The 14,821-nt window shown below is 46.2% G+C and overlaps 1 pseudogene; it reads left to right on the forward strand.

Moving 5' to 3' along the window:
* Nucleotides 1-10,885: 10,885 nt before the first annotated feature.
* On the forward strand, nt 10,886-11,954 carry LOC125945074 (uncharacterized; annotated as a pseudogene).
* Nucleotides 11,955-14,821: the final 2,867 nt, after the last annotated feature.

Here is a 14,821-nt window from a genome sequence, read left to right on the forward strand (position 1 = left end):
ACAGCCTACCTGTACTGAGCAATACCTGCAGTAGCAACATCCGCACAAACGAGAGTGCTCAGGCTCAGGGTTTGTCTTGGATAGCCGCGCTGCACATCGACAGAGGAAACAATCGCTATAGCTCAAGATTACCCGGTCACAACTCATATGGCATTGGAAGTGCTCAGAGCACACATCAGGCACATTTCCCGCGCCCCTTTCCATCACTTGTAATTGTTACGTTCTCATTGTGCTCTGTATACATCGTATTTACATGACAGATTGAACAGTCGGGTAGACTGTATCAGGTACGCAGCCACGTCGGATACGTGAAACGTCTTGTGTGTGCTGCAGAGTGAAGATGAAATCTTAATGCGTCAAGGTTTCTGCCATAGCCCTTGACTCAGTGTGGCGTATGTGGATAGTAAATACGGAGTGTGAAACCTTGATGCCGTTATTTCTGTACTTCAAGGTCGCGTTTACTGCGTCGGAGATCAGATTCAGTAAAACTACAAGACGTCGAAGGGCCAGACGTGGTCACAGAAGCCTACTGTCGTCACGGCCAGCCATTCACTGTTCGTGCGCCGTTAATTCTTGGCGACCTGTTATCGCCGGCCTTCTGTAAACGTTTAGGTGCCGCGGGGGTAACAACCCCTACCGCCTTTCTGAAATTTGGCAGTGGTTAAAGGACCGATAAAGTCAGCACATCGACCGTGAATAGTTGGCAACGCGCTTATGCTTTGCCGCGTGAACACAAACACGAGTGTTCTAAATTCGCGATTGTGATGTCTCCCCCCCCCCCCCCCCCCTCTTTTTTTTTTTTGTTTTCGGCGGCTGATGTTGCACGTATGGGACGCAGCTTTCTTGCGGCGTAGATAGGCTTTCGTTCAGTGGACATTTTGTTGTTTGTATTTTGACTTTTACGTTCAATGCTGTCTGATGTATCTCGTAATGGCCGGTCTGGGGGAAACGCTTGCAAAAGTGTGTGATTATGAGTCCTCATAGTGCAGCGAACCGTATATATAATAATCTGCCGGTGGAGGTAACTTATCCTTCGGGATAAGTTACAAGGTATGATTTTCTTCGTTAGACATTTGTATTAGCCAGTCGTAAAGGAGCAATAGAAATGGCTACTGTTTTGTAGTTGGTGTATTCATTTTTCAGAACATTCTGAGAAACCACATTAGATATATTTTAAAGTTCTACAAGGACGTCGTTATCGGACGTTATCGGACGTTATCGATGTAATTTAGAACAACAGCTTCACGTGTACGAGATATATTCTGAAGAAACGGTTGCGTTAAGTGCTTATTTACATTTGAGGAAGGTCGTCGCAGACTTCACTCGAGCTTCCGTTCCTATCTGTTCAGAGGACCCGTAACCCAGCAAACAGATTTCTTGGATTTTCGTTTTTCGTGTACTTGGTAAACGATGACTGAATAGAGTCCTGTTTGTAGCCTTCGTAAATGGTTCCAACTCTCTGTTCGTTTGTCTGTTAATGTTAGAACGCGGTAACACTACAAAAAATGCCCTAATAGGGGAACAACTAAGCTCTGCAAGCGCTGAATTGGATTCAACTTTAAGAATGCACCCTGATTGTCACAGTTATGACCCTCTTAAGCTCGTGACACAGCTTGTACTTTGTGTCAGACGACCTTGCAGTGTTGCCAGGAGCTTCGGGCACAACCAGCCGAAAATGTCATTGTAATAATTCGCAGCTGCTAATCGGTAGGATTTGCTGTTTGAGCTGTGGCTATAGAAAGGCCTTTGGTCGTCGTCCAGAGGGATCAGGACGTTGCAGTGATAGTGTAAAACCCTTTGTTTTCGCGCTCCTGTTATCTACGCGAAATTTAGGATTGAAAAAGGTCACGGAACACAACACACACACGTATATATATATATATATATATATATATATATATATATAGTAAAGGACCCGATAGACACAACACCCGTTCCTTGGGCAATGCTGTTCTATTGTCTTCCTCGTCGTCTTCTCTCTGCCCGCGCCTGCAGTCCGAGCCCGCGAGCCTAAGCGCGCCTCTCTCCCTTCATTACACCCGGTGTAGGTCGCGTCAGTCATGGCGTCGGTGGGCAACGTACGATTGCGCAGCTCCAGGGTGACTTGAAGGATTCCAGCACCTCCAGCAAATGTAATGATGTTTAATTAAAGGTGAGAAGCAGCAGATAAACAGCAGCCTAGCAGAAGCGAACAGCCCGAGCTCTCTTGGAAATCAGCGGGCTGCTATCGGAAACACGAGGCGCGTCTGCTTCATTACAACAGCGTTGTTGCTTCGCCTCGTAGCTCAGTCACGAGACGACGAGAATACCGCTGCGGCTCTACTTCGACGTGCTCTTATTGGCGCATTGAACGTCGGCTGATTGGCGCGTGTGACGCACATTGTGCTTTCTCGTGTTTGTTTGCCAGCACGCACTTGATCGGTAACATTTCGGTAGTAGCACGTTGCAAGCAGTTGAACGCTTTAGCACAGGCGTTTCATTAGATATAGCCCATTTCTGAAAAGAATGCCGACCGTACTGTGTGGCATCTTGACTCCGCGAGTTGTGTTGCGAATGGAGTGCAGCGGCGGCTTGAATCGTTTTGGTTCTCAATCGCTCTTTAGTACTTGTGCAACACGGGCACTTTCGATCGCGATCAAGCCCGGTACGGATAAAAATTTTCGGTTGTCATCAAGAATGGTAGCTGTCGCATGGTCCGACAATCCGGATCGAGTTGGTTGAGCTCACTCAGCATTTCGGTGCAGACGACCGCCTACGATCGCGATCTACTCGATCTGGATCGTGCAAAATCGTGGTCGAAAGTGCCCGTGTACATGCACCCGATCCGAGTAGGACTCGACAGCGCTCCAAAGTGCCTGAGTGATGGGGATTTGAATTTATCAAGTGTTTAGACACCTCAGGGACGTCACAGTCGTTGTGTCACGCTACACGATGGTAAAATCGTCTTTCCTGGTAACTGTGAGGCGGTTTTTCATGCGACTTTCCTCACGTTTTCTTGAAGTCTTTGATGAATCCTTTGTCTCTTTCTTTGTTCTCCTTTTGAACATGCAGTCGTATCGCATCACATCACGCCACTTGCTGCACCTGCGCAAAGCTGCCGCTCCTGCTGACGCTCAACGGTGGCGCCCAGCGGAGGCTACGAGCCCTAGTGTCCCCACCCAGAGGTCGAAATTTAGTTGTGGTGTTGCAGTTGTGCACGAGTCTACAACGAACACGTAGCCGCGAGTATTTTTAGAAATGGTGCCGTAATAGCGGAGTTACACGCGCTTGATGATCGAAACACGGCCGTCGCGCGTTTCGCTCTTTCCTTCCTACTCTTCTCGTCGGCTGGTCTCTCCTCCTCGCCGAGTGATCTTCCAAATGTCACGTGACATACGTCATCGCCAACGCGCTTCTCAAAACACTGTCCACTTCCGTAAGGCACGTCCACGCTAGCGGCAAATACACCGACGGCGAACCGGCCCCCAGTGCCGTAGAACGTCTGCTGCGCGAGAGGTGTCCAAAGTAGACGGCGGTTCGGCCGGCGCAGCGCCCGCCGCACGACCGCCGGGCCAATCGACGACCGCGAAGCTGCGAGCCTCCGCCACCGGCGACGAAAACATCTGCTGCAGCTTCTGTTCCAAGCAAAATAATTTCCGCTAGATAAAGCGATGCATAAATTGTACATTTCATGAAAAAAGTCGCCGTTTCGCCCGAAAGGCCGATAGCAAATTAGTAGACAGCTGTACGAAGTAAGGATAGTAGTTTTATAGGCCGTATAAAGTTGTAAATATTCGCTTACTAACTAAATAAAGAAGCACGGTGTCACGCGCGCATAGGAAAACATGAACACATTTCTCTCGATGACCGCGGGAGCTCGTCAAAACGCTGGAGTGAGAAAGCGCACCAGTGGCAGCGAGAAAATGGACCTTCGCGCTGGCTCTCGCTTCAACGCGAACTAAACGTCGAAAGCGCAGCGGATACGAAGCTACCGCCACTCGGCGAATGCACTGTGGTCTATTGCAGGTCGTTTAAGGATGAGGCTCCTGCGAGCGCACACTTCGGCCGCGTCGCAGAAAGCCATAGCTTTCAAGATAACTCCGTGAGCAGCAGCCGCGTAAGCGAAACGCACCCTGCCCCCCCCCCCCCCCCCTCCCGTATCCGTCGCCTCCTCCCCATGCCTCACACGTGAACGAAGACCGTGCGCTTCCGGCCGCCTTCCTCTCTCGTGTGTGTGAGATTATAAGCTGTGGTTGCCGGCTCACCCTTACACGCTTTCACTCGCACACACAACGTACGGCGCGCGACGACGATTTTATCGCAGTTGAACTTCATACGGAACATCACGGAGACGACGACGGCGACGGCAGACATGCGCTTGGAGTGTCCATATAATTCGCAATAAAACGATATCCACTGTCAAAACGTTAAACATGAACGAGAGCTCCGATACTTGTCGAGCTCAGCTGCAGTGCACGGCTACCGACGGCAGATGACCGGCTCGGCTGTGCTCGCATCGCAGCCGACGGCGCCGCTAATATCAGCGTATTTCCTTCTTTGCGTACAATTAATGCGAAGAGCGACAACAACGGTATGAAAATATTGCGGCTTGTGTGCGTCGGCGATTCATTCCGAAGCGCCGTCCGATTTAGCTTTGCAGTGGAGCGGAAAAGGCCTAACGACGATATCGGCGCCGTCGAGCGATGCACGGCGGTGAGACTGCCGCACAAATGGGTCCCGATCTTACCCTCTCTACGGCAAAATAATCTCGCCGTTCGCGCGCAAAACCGCCGTCGAACGGCGGCCCGCGAATGGCAAACGGCGTGCGGTGAGTTAGCCATTTACGAAGGCCACAAACACAACTCTATTCAGTCTTCGTTTACCAAGTACACGAAAAACGAAAATCCAAGAAATCTGTTTGCTGGGTTACGGGTCCTCTAAACAGATAGGAACGGAAGCTCGAGTGAAGTCTGCGAAGGCCTTTCTCAAATGCAAATAAGCACTTAACGCTACCGTTTCTTCAGAATATATCTCGTACCAGTGAAGCTATGTTCTAAATTACACCCATAACGTCCGATAACCACGTTCTTGTAGAACTTTCAAATATATCTAATGTGGTTTCTCAGGATGTTATAAAAAATGAATACACCAACTACAAAACAGTAGCCATTTATATTGCTCCTTTACGATGGCTAATAGTAATATGGAACCAAGAAAATCATACCTTGTAACTGATCTCGAAGGTTAAGACATCCACCAGCAGATTATTATATATACGCTTCACTGCACAAGGAGGACTCATAATCACGCACTTTCGCAAGCTTTCCCCGCAGACAGGTAATTAAGAGATAAATCAGATTGCATTGAACGTAAGAGGCGAAATACAAACAACAATGTACACACAACGAGCACATATATATGCCGCAAGAAAGCTGCGTCCCCGACGTGCAACTTCAGCCACCGAAAACAAAAAAAAAAAAAGGGGGGGGGGGGAGAAATCACAATCGCGAGTTCAGAACACTCGTGTCTGCGTTCACGCGACCGAGCAAAAGCGCGTTGCCAACTATTCACGGCCGATGTGCTGACATTATCGGTCCTTTAACCACTGCCAAATTTCAGAAAGGCGGTAGGGGTTGTTACCCCCTGCGGCACCTAAGCGTTTACAGAAGGCCGGCGATAAAAGGTCGCCAAGAATTAACAGCGTACGAGCAGTAAATGGCTGGCCGTGACGACAGTAGGCTCCTGTGACCACGTCTGGGCCTTCGATGTCTTGTAGTTTTATTGAATCTCATCTCCGGCGCACTAAACGCGACCTTGAAGTACAAGAATAGCGGTAACAAGGTTTCACACTCCGTATTTGCTATCCGCACATGCCACTACTGAGTCAATGGCTATGGCAGAAACCTTAACGCATTAAGATTTCATTGAGCTTCGAATAGTTTTGGACGTGAAACTGACCTGAGGCACATCGTATTTGCGTTTTTATAGCCCACGAGTAAGCTTCGGAACATAAGACATTATAACAATTTTTGGAATACTGATTGCGATAAATATAATCGTTGCTGTTGCTCTTGTTACTAGACCCATTCATTGCTGTTACAAACATCGTTGCTCCTTTTAGTGTACTTGGCGCTGCTCTGCTGCGCTCACAGTGGTCTTCCAACGACTAGGACCTTTCGCCCCCAGCAATTTGTTCTAAAACTACTTATTGATTGCATCGAATTTTATGAAGACATTTTATAAGAACCATTAAGCTCTCGTTGATACGAAACAGAGAGAGAGGAATGGAAAGGCAAAGTGATTAACCAGGCGCTCGTCCGCTTTGCAACCTTGCACTGGGTGAGCCAAGCCTGGCGAGTAGGCTGAATGTGGAAAAGGATCCGTATTTATTGTTTCCGTTGACAAATTCGCGTGTGCGGAGTGCTCTGCTAGAGGGTACATCGTCGTCGTGCAGCATCGAGCTCCTCGTGCGCGTTTTCGCCGAGCGTCGTCCCCCAGAAGCCCTGAAATCTGTCAGTAAATCTCGCTGCTCATAGTCTGGCCATTCGGGGCGAATTTCTGATGCACAATACCAGGAATGTCGAAAAGACGATGATCTTGCACTTTGCAGAGCTGCGGATATGCCCAGCCTTTTTTCGGCCGTGTTATATACGTTAGGCTTTTCCTCTGCGACGACTGTTGCTTTGTCTCAAGGTCGTACCCGTGCACCTACGTTTTTGCACTACAATAGTGATGACCCTCGACGTGAAAGACGAATTATTCGTCAAGTTTCGGTCCCGCTTATTTCGCTCTTTTCCCAAAAACTAAAAACCCAGCTCAAAGGTCGCCGTATTAACGCGATTGCTGAATACAAGAACGAATCGCAGAAGGTGCTTGACTCGTACAGAAAATAATACTTCCAGTAAATCTTTGGAAAGTGGCAGGAACACTGACAGCACTGTATCGCTGCGCAAGGTGGCTATTTCGAAGGTGACGGCGTTTGAATGCACATAAATTACTTTTTTAAATTACTTTTTTTAAAACAGACGCACACTTGTAGGCCTTAGAACTCGTCATGAGCCCCACTTCGAGTTCATATAATTATACCTACTGTGGCAGAGTGATCTCTATCCAATGCAAGTACTGTCGTTCGGATTGACAAATGCACTGCCGTGCAACGCCTCTGGGAACTCTGTGCGCCTATGAACGTGTAACGCCTCTGGGAACTCTCTCCTATGAACGGCTAAACGCTCACAATAAGTGGGACGACCAGTCTAAACTGAATAAAGTCATATTTTGCCTTGCTGACGTCGCACAGCCTATGGTTTAAGAATCATGAATCTGACATGTCGAGTTGGTCCGCATTCAAGACACATTTCACCGAAGTGTTTGGCCGCCCCGCTGTCCGCAAGATACGCGCCGAACTGCGTCTACGCCAGCGAGCACAGCAACCAGGAGAAACTTTAAAAATGCTAAACTTTTTTGAGGAAAACGCTGTTTTATGCATTGAAGCAGAAAGCTGACTGGAACACCCATGTATTTCGTCGGACCCTTTGAAAATTCATATCTCGAAACTGGTTCAGCCCTGAGAATTCTTTCCAAGTGGATACATCGCCTTGCGAACTCAGCGGCTATAATTCGTAGATGAAATGATGTGCCGTAAAATAATTAATAACATGTTTAATTCGCGTAATTATGTTAATTATTCAATTAGGTGTTTTGACTTCGCGTGGAAGTAACGGCCACCTCATCGAGTAGTTTAGATCAAGGATTATAATTGTGCCACTGGCAACATTAAAAAATTTGGTGCAGTTAAAATGAAACACCCTGTATAATGGAACCAATGAAAGCATAGGGGAAGTTATTTGAAGCTTTCTTTGTAGTGTACAAATGATAAATTACAGGGAAACGAAAGTGGACGAGAAAACAACTTGTCGCTGGTGGGAGCCGAAGCAACAAGGTTTCTCTTCTCGTTCGTTTCGTAGCGAGGCTCTCGAATACGGCAGGTTTGATCTTCAGGTAGCATACGAGGGTTTAGCTGCCTGCTCTTACAAAGCTCACGCACTGCGAGCCCTTGGTCGAAAGGATGTTTCACATTAGCCCCGGTGGCCTGTGTAGCGCTGGCTAACAACCCCAGGGTTCCACACATATAAATACCCAAGAGTGTAGACGATGGAACAGCTACCGCCATAGCACAATTGGTAGTGCATCGCACGCGTAATGTGAAGGTTGTAGCTTCGGCTTCCTGTACGGCGGCAAATTGTTTCATTTTGTGAACTTTCATCTCCTAGCTGCAGCTGCAATTGGGTGATTCCATGTAAGATCGAACAAAGGATGGCCGGTCGACCTTTCAAATTTAGTTCAAAATTTTACATATTGTTGCCTAATGAGTGGAAAGAAGATATCCGCAATTGGTTTTGCTGGCAAACATTTTTTCGAAGCGCCGCGAATCAGTAATGACGAAGAGGTGGAGTGCCGCGCTTACCTGCTCTGCTGTTTTCGCCAACTGTGGCTATGAATTACACAAAATATATAAAAGTTAGGTAGCTGAAAATTTCTCTAAATAATTATATGCGTCTTTTTGCTTGTGTTCAGTTATTTTTGGTTTTTGTGGATAGTGTAGATGTTTTTATAAAAAACCTCAAAATCGGCCCAGGAAACGTTTGTTTGTCTACTTTGCAGGTGTTTATCTCAAAAAAGGCTTGTGGTAGAGCGGCAAGAATTCTGCATTGCGTTCTAAGCATACTTATTTACCAAACTGCTAAAGCTTATATTTATATCACTTTTCAATAAAGAGATACTACAGGTCTAACTTCAAGAAAACACCGAATAATGAAAATTTCTGATGACAATTTAAACAAAACACCATTTTTGATATTACTTAAACTTCGCTCACTTATTCTCCTCCACATCAGCTTTCATAATCATTAAAACATATTGCATAATTTTGTTCCATTCGTAGTTACAGCACGTCGAATGAGACCCTTACCCAAGGATAGGCAATTGTTGTAGATCCGACTTCTTGCCCGCTAAGTGTTCAGAACGCAGGCAGGATTGGATTTCTTTTTCTTGAAAGGCCAGTAGTACCGAAAAAGGTGGAAAGTATTAACGTGGCACTCCAGTGGCAAATCAAGATGTAGAATGCCAGGGAAACAAAAGCAAAACTATCGGTAACCAGATGCGCGCGCCTATCTCAGATGACGGCAGCAGACTGCCTGAACCATAGAGTTTCTTACTATATTACCTAGAGGGAGAACTGGTGCTGCTGCGCTGTGGTATCCATGGGAATGCCGGTATATTGTGACTTCGGATTGGCATCGTTCTTGGAGAGCCAGAACGCCTTGAAGACGCGCCTGGCTAGCACCGTTCCGTCTGTCACAAACATTCATTTCCTGATAAAATAGCACGTAAAAACTGCTTTAGCTTTATTATTACACAAAAACATGTGTTGTTTAATTTTGAGGACTTACTATTGGATGCACAATTATATGAAACGTAAAAAGTATCAGCTGGCCGCTAAAGTTGGAGGGCAGACGACAAGATTATCGCTTGATTTGGAACAACTTGTCGTCTGTTCTTGCTTTTCTTCGCTTCATTCGGCATTGTAGGTGAGTTAACTTTATTGAGATATGTAATATGGGTGAATGAAAGCCTTTTATGTAGATTTTACTTTAAGAACGCATTATTTGTGTAGCCATATCCACGTTTTAGACGAAGCCTTGTTCAACATCAGCCAACACAAGCCTCGCAGACACATATCCCGTCATTCCCATGAGGGCACGGCGCCGTATAAGAAACTCGCATAGACGGTGGCGCCAGTTTACCCTCTAGGTGATATAGTGAGAAACTCTATGGCCTGAACAGCAGACGGCCTGAACAGCAGACGGCCTGACAGGAGATAGCCTGAATCGATCCGCTGTTCACACTTCATTCGACACCGATAGTGCTTGTGCTTTGCTCTTACTGTTCATGTGCGTCTCATGGCGGCAAAATATAGCTCTGAGCGAGTGTATTGTGCAGACTACCTTTCGAAGCACAAGAAGCTCATTGCAAAGAAGCGAAATTTTCGCAGAGTTACCGACGTAGACGTTAATGCTTTGGAGCAACTTTTAACATCCGAAACATCAGTAACTGTCAAAGAGAAGGACTACTTGTGCTACCCGTGCTTTCGCTACTTCTGCAATGAAATATGCTCACGGAACACACAGTTGAGCGACTGACATTTTTATGCCCCCTGAAGCAGAAATCAACATCGTCAACCAGATCATTGCGACTACCTGCGTGTCCCCTTTGAAACGTCCAGGCGCAGTGAGAAGTCGGGACAGGCCTACTTACATCAAAAGAAAACAAAGTGAGGTGCAGAAGGCGGTAGCGGAAAATGTTCGCAACAAGATACGGTGGGCCTACAACCAATGTGATGCATTTGGAAATTCAGCCGAAGGAAAGTGCTCCTTCTGCGAGCAGTGGACAGAAAGCTTTCGGCAAGCCTATGCAGCGTCGACGACATCCCAGGAACGTTATCAACTTCTGACTCTCCTGCCATCAACACTAGCTAAACATGAGATTAAGAAGCTTATTCCTGAAGCATCGATGTATGAAATAAACAAGTCCAGGAAATTGAAAGAAAATCACGGTGTGTGGTACCGGCCGGATCCTTTCACGAGGCACAAGGTGAGCCCTGAGTGCGTATCTGCGGCACGTGAGTACTACACGAAGGACGAGTTGGAATGCTCGAGACAAAGCCCTAACAGAAAGGATGACTTGTCGGTTACGATCGATGGAGAAAAAGTATTAGTAACAAAGCGTTTCATGACCAGATCTATTAGAGAGGCATTCCGCATATACAAAGACGACCATCCTGATTCTGGCATTGGCCTATCAAAATTCTACACCTTGCGACCGTGCTGGGTAAAATGTTATCCCCAGCATGATGTGTGCATTTGTGTCATTTGCGCCAACTATAAACTTTGCCTTGCCGCTCTTGAGAACATTACTGGCCACAGAATATTCTGATGACCTTCACTCAGCATTCATTGGCATTCCGTCATCAGCACAGTGCCTTTTAGGCGAATGCAATCAGTGTCTAAAAGGCGGGCCCCTGACAGTGGAGGAACTTAATATCCCAGAAGAAGAAATATTGCTAGCGACGTGAGAGGCAGGCGACCTTGTGAAAAGGTTTTGGATGCTGATACTTTTTTGAATCATCTTCGGGTTCTAGTGGCAAAGTGGATCGTGCACAACCACATCAGGAAGACACAAGGCAAAGCTATCTACGACGAAAAGCAATGTACACAGCGTGGGAGCATTGTATTCCACTTTGATTTTGCCGAAAACTGGACTGTCGTGCTTCCTGACGAAGTTCAGGCATACCACTGGCAAAAGCAGCAAGTATCCGTGTTTACATGCGTGGTAACAACGAAAAAATCTACGGAGAGTTTCGCTATTGTTAGTGACGACTTGAACCACGGTAGTACTACGCTCACGCCTGCTTGGCTCTAAAGAAAGCGACAAAATGGGTGGACGATAACCTGCCGGTGTACTCCAAGGTGACATATGTGAGTGATGGAGCCGCCAGTCATTTCAAAAATAGATACCGCCTTTACGAGTTCGGAAAGAGCGATTGTCCCAATACCCAATGGATATTCTCAGCAACTGGACACGGGAAAAACGCGTGCGACGGAGTTGGAGGACTCGTCAAGCATCAAGCAATGCTCATCAACTTGAGAACAAGCCCTGAAAGTGCAATTCGGGCAGCCAGAGACTTTGTAACAATTTTAACAGAAAAACTGAAAGGTGTGCATCTAATACATCTTGAAGTAAAAGAAGTTGTTGCCTTCCGCGATTTAAAGAAGAATGAGTGGATGAAAGTGCCCGCCTTCCATGGCATTCAGTCTGGACATGCCTGGCAGCTATCCAGGTCAACGGAAGCATCTCCTGAATTGTACGTGGCACGCATAGCCGGGTCTGCATGGAAGAAACTATGTGTACAGGAATGAAGGAAATCAGCGTTCTCGAATCATTCGAATAAACGATTGCAGCCCAGAAACAAATTCTGTTTTAATGAAGCGGTTCTCCATTACCTTCACAATTTTTTTCATTACGCTAAAGATTATTTGGAATACAGTTGCTTGCTTATTGAATTTTATCCTATTTTTGGGTTATCAAAGCTGGGTATCGATTTCGGAGTGCGTTTTCGTAGAGGTTAATTGCGCAAAACGTCTGTGTGGTCTCCGATGCCGCAGCGCAACCAGGAACCCGACGCGTATAAAACTGATTCTGAATGATTCACTACAGTTTGTCCCACAACTAATTTGCAGCGTTAAGGCATAAATGACTGGATACAATATCATGCCAAAATTTAAAGGTCGTACGCGATCACAAATGTCATAGAATCTTCAGACCTGCATGGTGCGCTGAGCCTTGCGTAGGGGTCTCATTCGACGGGCTGTAACTACGAATGGAACAAAATTATGCAATATGTTTTTAATGATTATTAAAGCTGATGTAGAGGAGAATAAGTGAGCAAAGTTTAAGTAATATCAAAAATGGTATTTTTTTTAATTGTCATCAGAAATTTCCATTGTTCGGTGTTTTCTTGAAGTTACACCGGTAGTATCTCTTTATTGAAAAGTGATATAAATATAAGCTTTAGCAGTTTGGTAAATAAGTATGCTTAGAACGCAATGCGGAATTCTTGCCGCTCTACCACAAGCCTTTTTTGAGATAAACACCTGCAAAGTAGACAAACAAACGTTTCCTGGGCCGATTTTGAGGTTTTTTATAAAAACATCTACACTATCCATAAAAACCAAAAATAACTGAACACAAGCAGAAAGACGCATATAATTATTTAGAGAAATTTCAGCTACCTAACTTTAATACATTTTGTGTAATTCATAGCCAAAGTTGGCCAAAACAGCAGAGCAGGTAAGCGCGGCACTCCACCTCTTCGTCATTACGGATCCGCGGTGCTTCGAAAAAATTTTTGGCAGCAAAACTCCTTGCGGATCTCTTCTTTCCACTCATCAGGCAACAATATATAAAAATTTTGAAATAAATTTAAAAGGCCGAGCGGCCATCCTTTGTTCAATCTTACATGGAATCACCCAATTTATCTTTTCTACACTCCAAATAAATCTACAAATATACACCCCAATGCTTACCTCGGCTTCATTATTGTTGTCTTCCTATGCTTGCCTATAACGAAAATCAGGCCCGTCGGTTAATCTTCTGGGCGTTTAACGTAGCTATTCTAACGCATCATTGGTCTCTCGGAGCGAGGACTTTTGGAGCCGGTAATGCTTGAATCGTATATCAGCTGCTTTGATCTCGACGTTTATCCCTATCACCCGGTTTTCTCAGACTATATGATAACCTGTTTACACTCAGGGGATTAGTTTCAGGAAGGTTGAATAGTTAAGAAGCGACTTCAGAGTAGGCGACACTGTCTTATCAGGACCGTCTCCTGTTATCTGGACAGTGTCATGGCCGGCGCCTTTTCTTTTTTTCTCGCGTGTAACGCTGGCGCACGCGGTATACCTTGGAACGCGTTTTAAATTTTTCGTACCCTAGCGCAAAAAGAGACGCCGTTTATAGTGTAAGAATGAATAGCTGTCCTTTCCTATAAGGTGAAGCCTTTCTTCTTCATTTGCTCTTTTCAGCTACTTATCGAAAGAGGGCGGCAAAACTTCTTGCATTTTATTTCGTACTAGCGTGGTGCCATTTGGTAATTTTGCTGCGACAGCTGCGAAGAACTCGAAACTGGGTTTCGGGTGTCCCTCTGTCCCTTCCGTTACGCCTTCGCCGTGATGCCGCTGTCGACGCAGTAGACAGTGTGGTTAAGCCGCCTCCTCACTCTCAACTTCACCCTCGCTATATGACGTAAACTTTGCCCACCACCGTCACTTACTCATGCCCCTGTGGCCGTGTGCAGTAGGTGGCGTCCACATTCACGCCCCAGCGATCGTTGCCTATGAGTAACAGAAACGCGTTTCAGAAGCTGCGCTTTTGCAAGATGCTTACGACAAAAGTGATTGGGGAGCCGGTGACGCGTCACAGGGGCCATGTTATAGACATAAACTGTAGGGATCCGGATGCACTAACGAGTCAACAAGGTATTGTGCAGCACGTGGACTCTGAGATTTTCTGGCACCTGTCCACCTATTTCTGAAGTCACAGCAGGCGATGCTGCACAGGACGGAGACGACTTAGCGTGCATCGCAAATAAAACGTTCTTGAGAAGACGGCAGTGTTCGCTGTGAGAGCCCGATGCTATTGCAGCAAATGAGTTCAGGTTTCTGAAAAGTCGCTGCAGTTTCCTAATTGCTTTAATGTGAAGCTTTTTTTGGGGCCTCCTCCGCCCACTTTGTGGATGCTGGCTGATGCTGTATCGCCGATTATTCAACATCTTGGGCCGCTTGGTATGTGCAACGGGATATGTGTCACGTGGTATGCGTGCGAATCGACAACCTGGGCCAATGGGCTTCTGGCAATGGGTATGTGGGAAGATCGTTCATCACAGCAGGCAAGTGTGGAGAAAGAAGCGAATGGAAGAAAACTGGACCACACCGGGTACTGACCGAAAAGCTTGAGCTGTACAGAAGTGAACAAGTCAGCAATAGAAGCTGCCAATGGAGTGTGAAGAGCAAAGTTAAGTGAACTAAATGGGACTAGTGCGTGCATTTAGCGAGGAGCGTTGAGCTTTTTCGAAGTGCAGAAGATAAAGTGAAGATGTTTCCGTAAGAATTAAAGAAAGCTTCCATTGGATAATTCACCAAACCGCTGATTGTGTATTCGAAATTATTCTAAAACCGCCAATTTTGCTGTTCGTATAAAACATATTTGTGCTTTGTTGCAGTCTTTC

The sequence above is a fragment of the Dermacentor silvarum genome, chromosome 4, assembly GCF_013339745.2.
Source record: "Dermacentor silvarum isolate Dsil-2018 chromosome 4, BIME_Dsil_1.4, whole genome shotgun sequence".
Taxonomy (NCBI): domain Eukaryota; kingdom Metazoa; phylum Arthropoda; class Arachnida; order Ixodida; family Ixodidae; genus Dermacentor; species Dermacentor silvarum.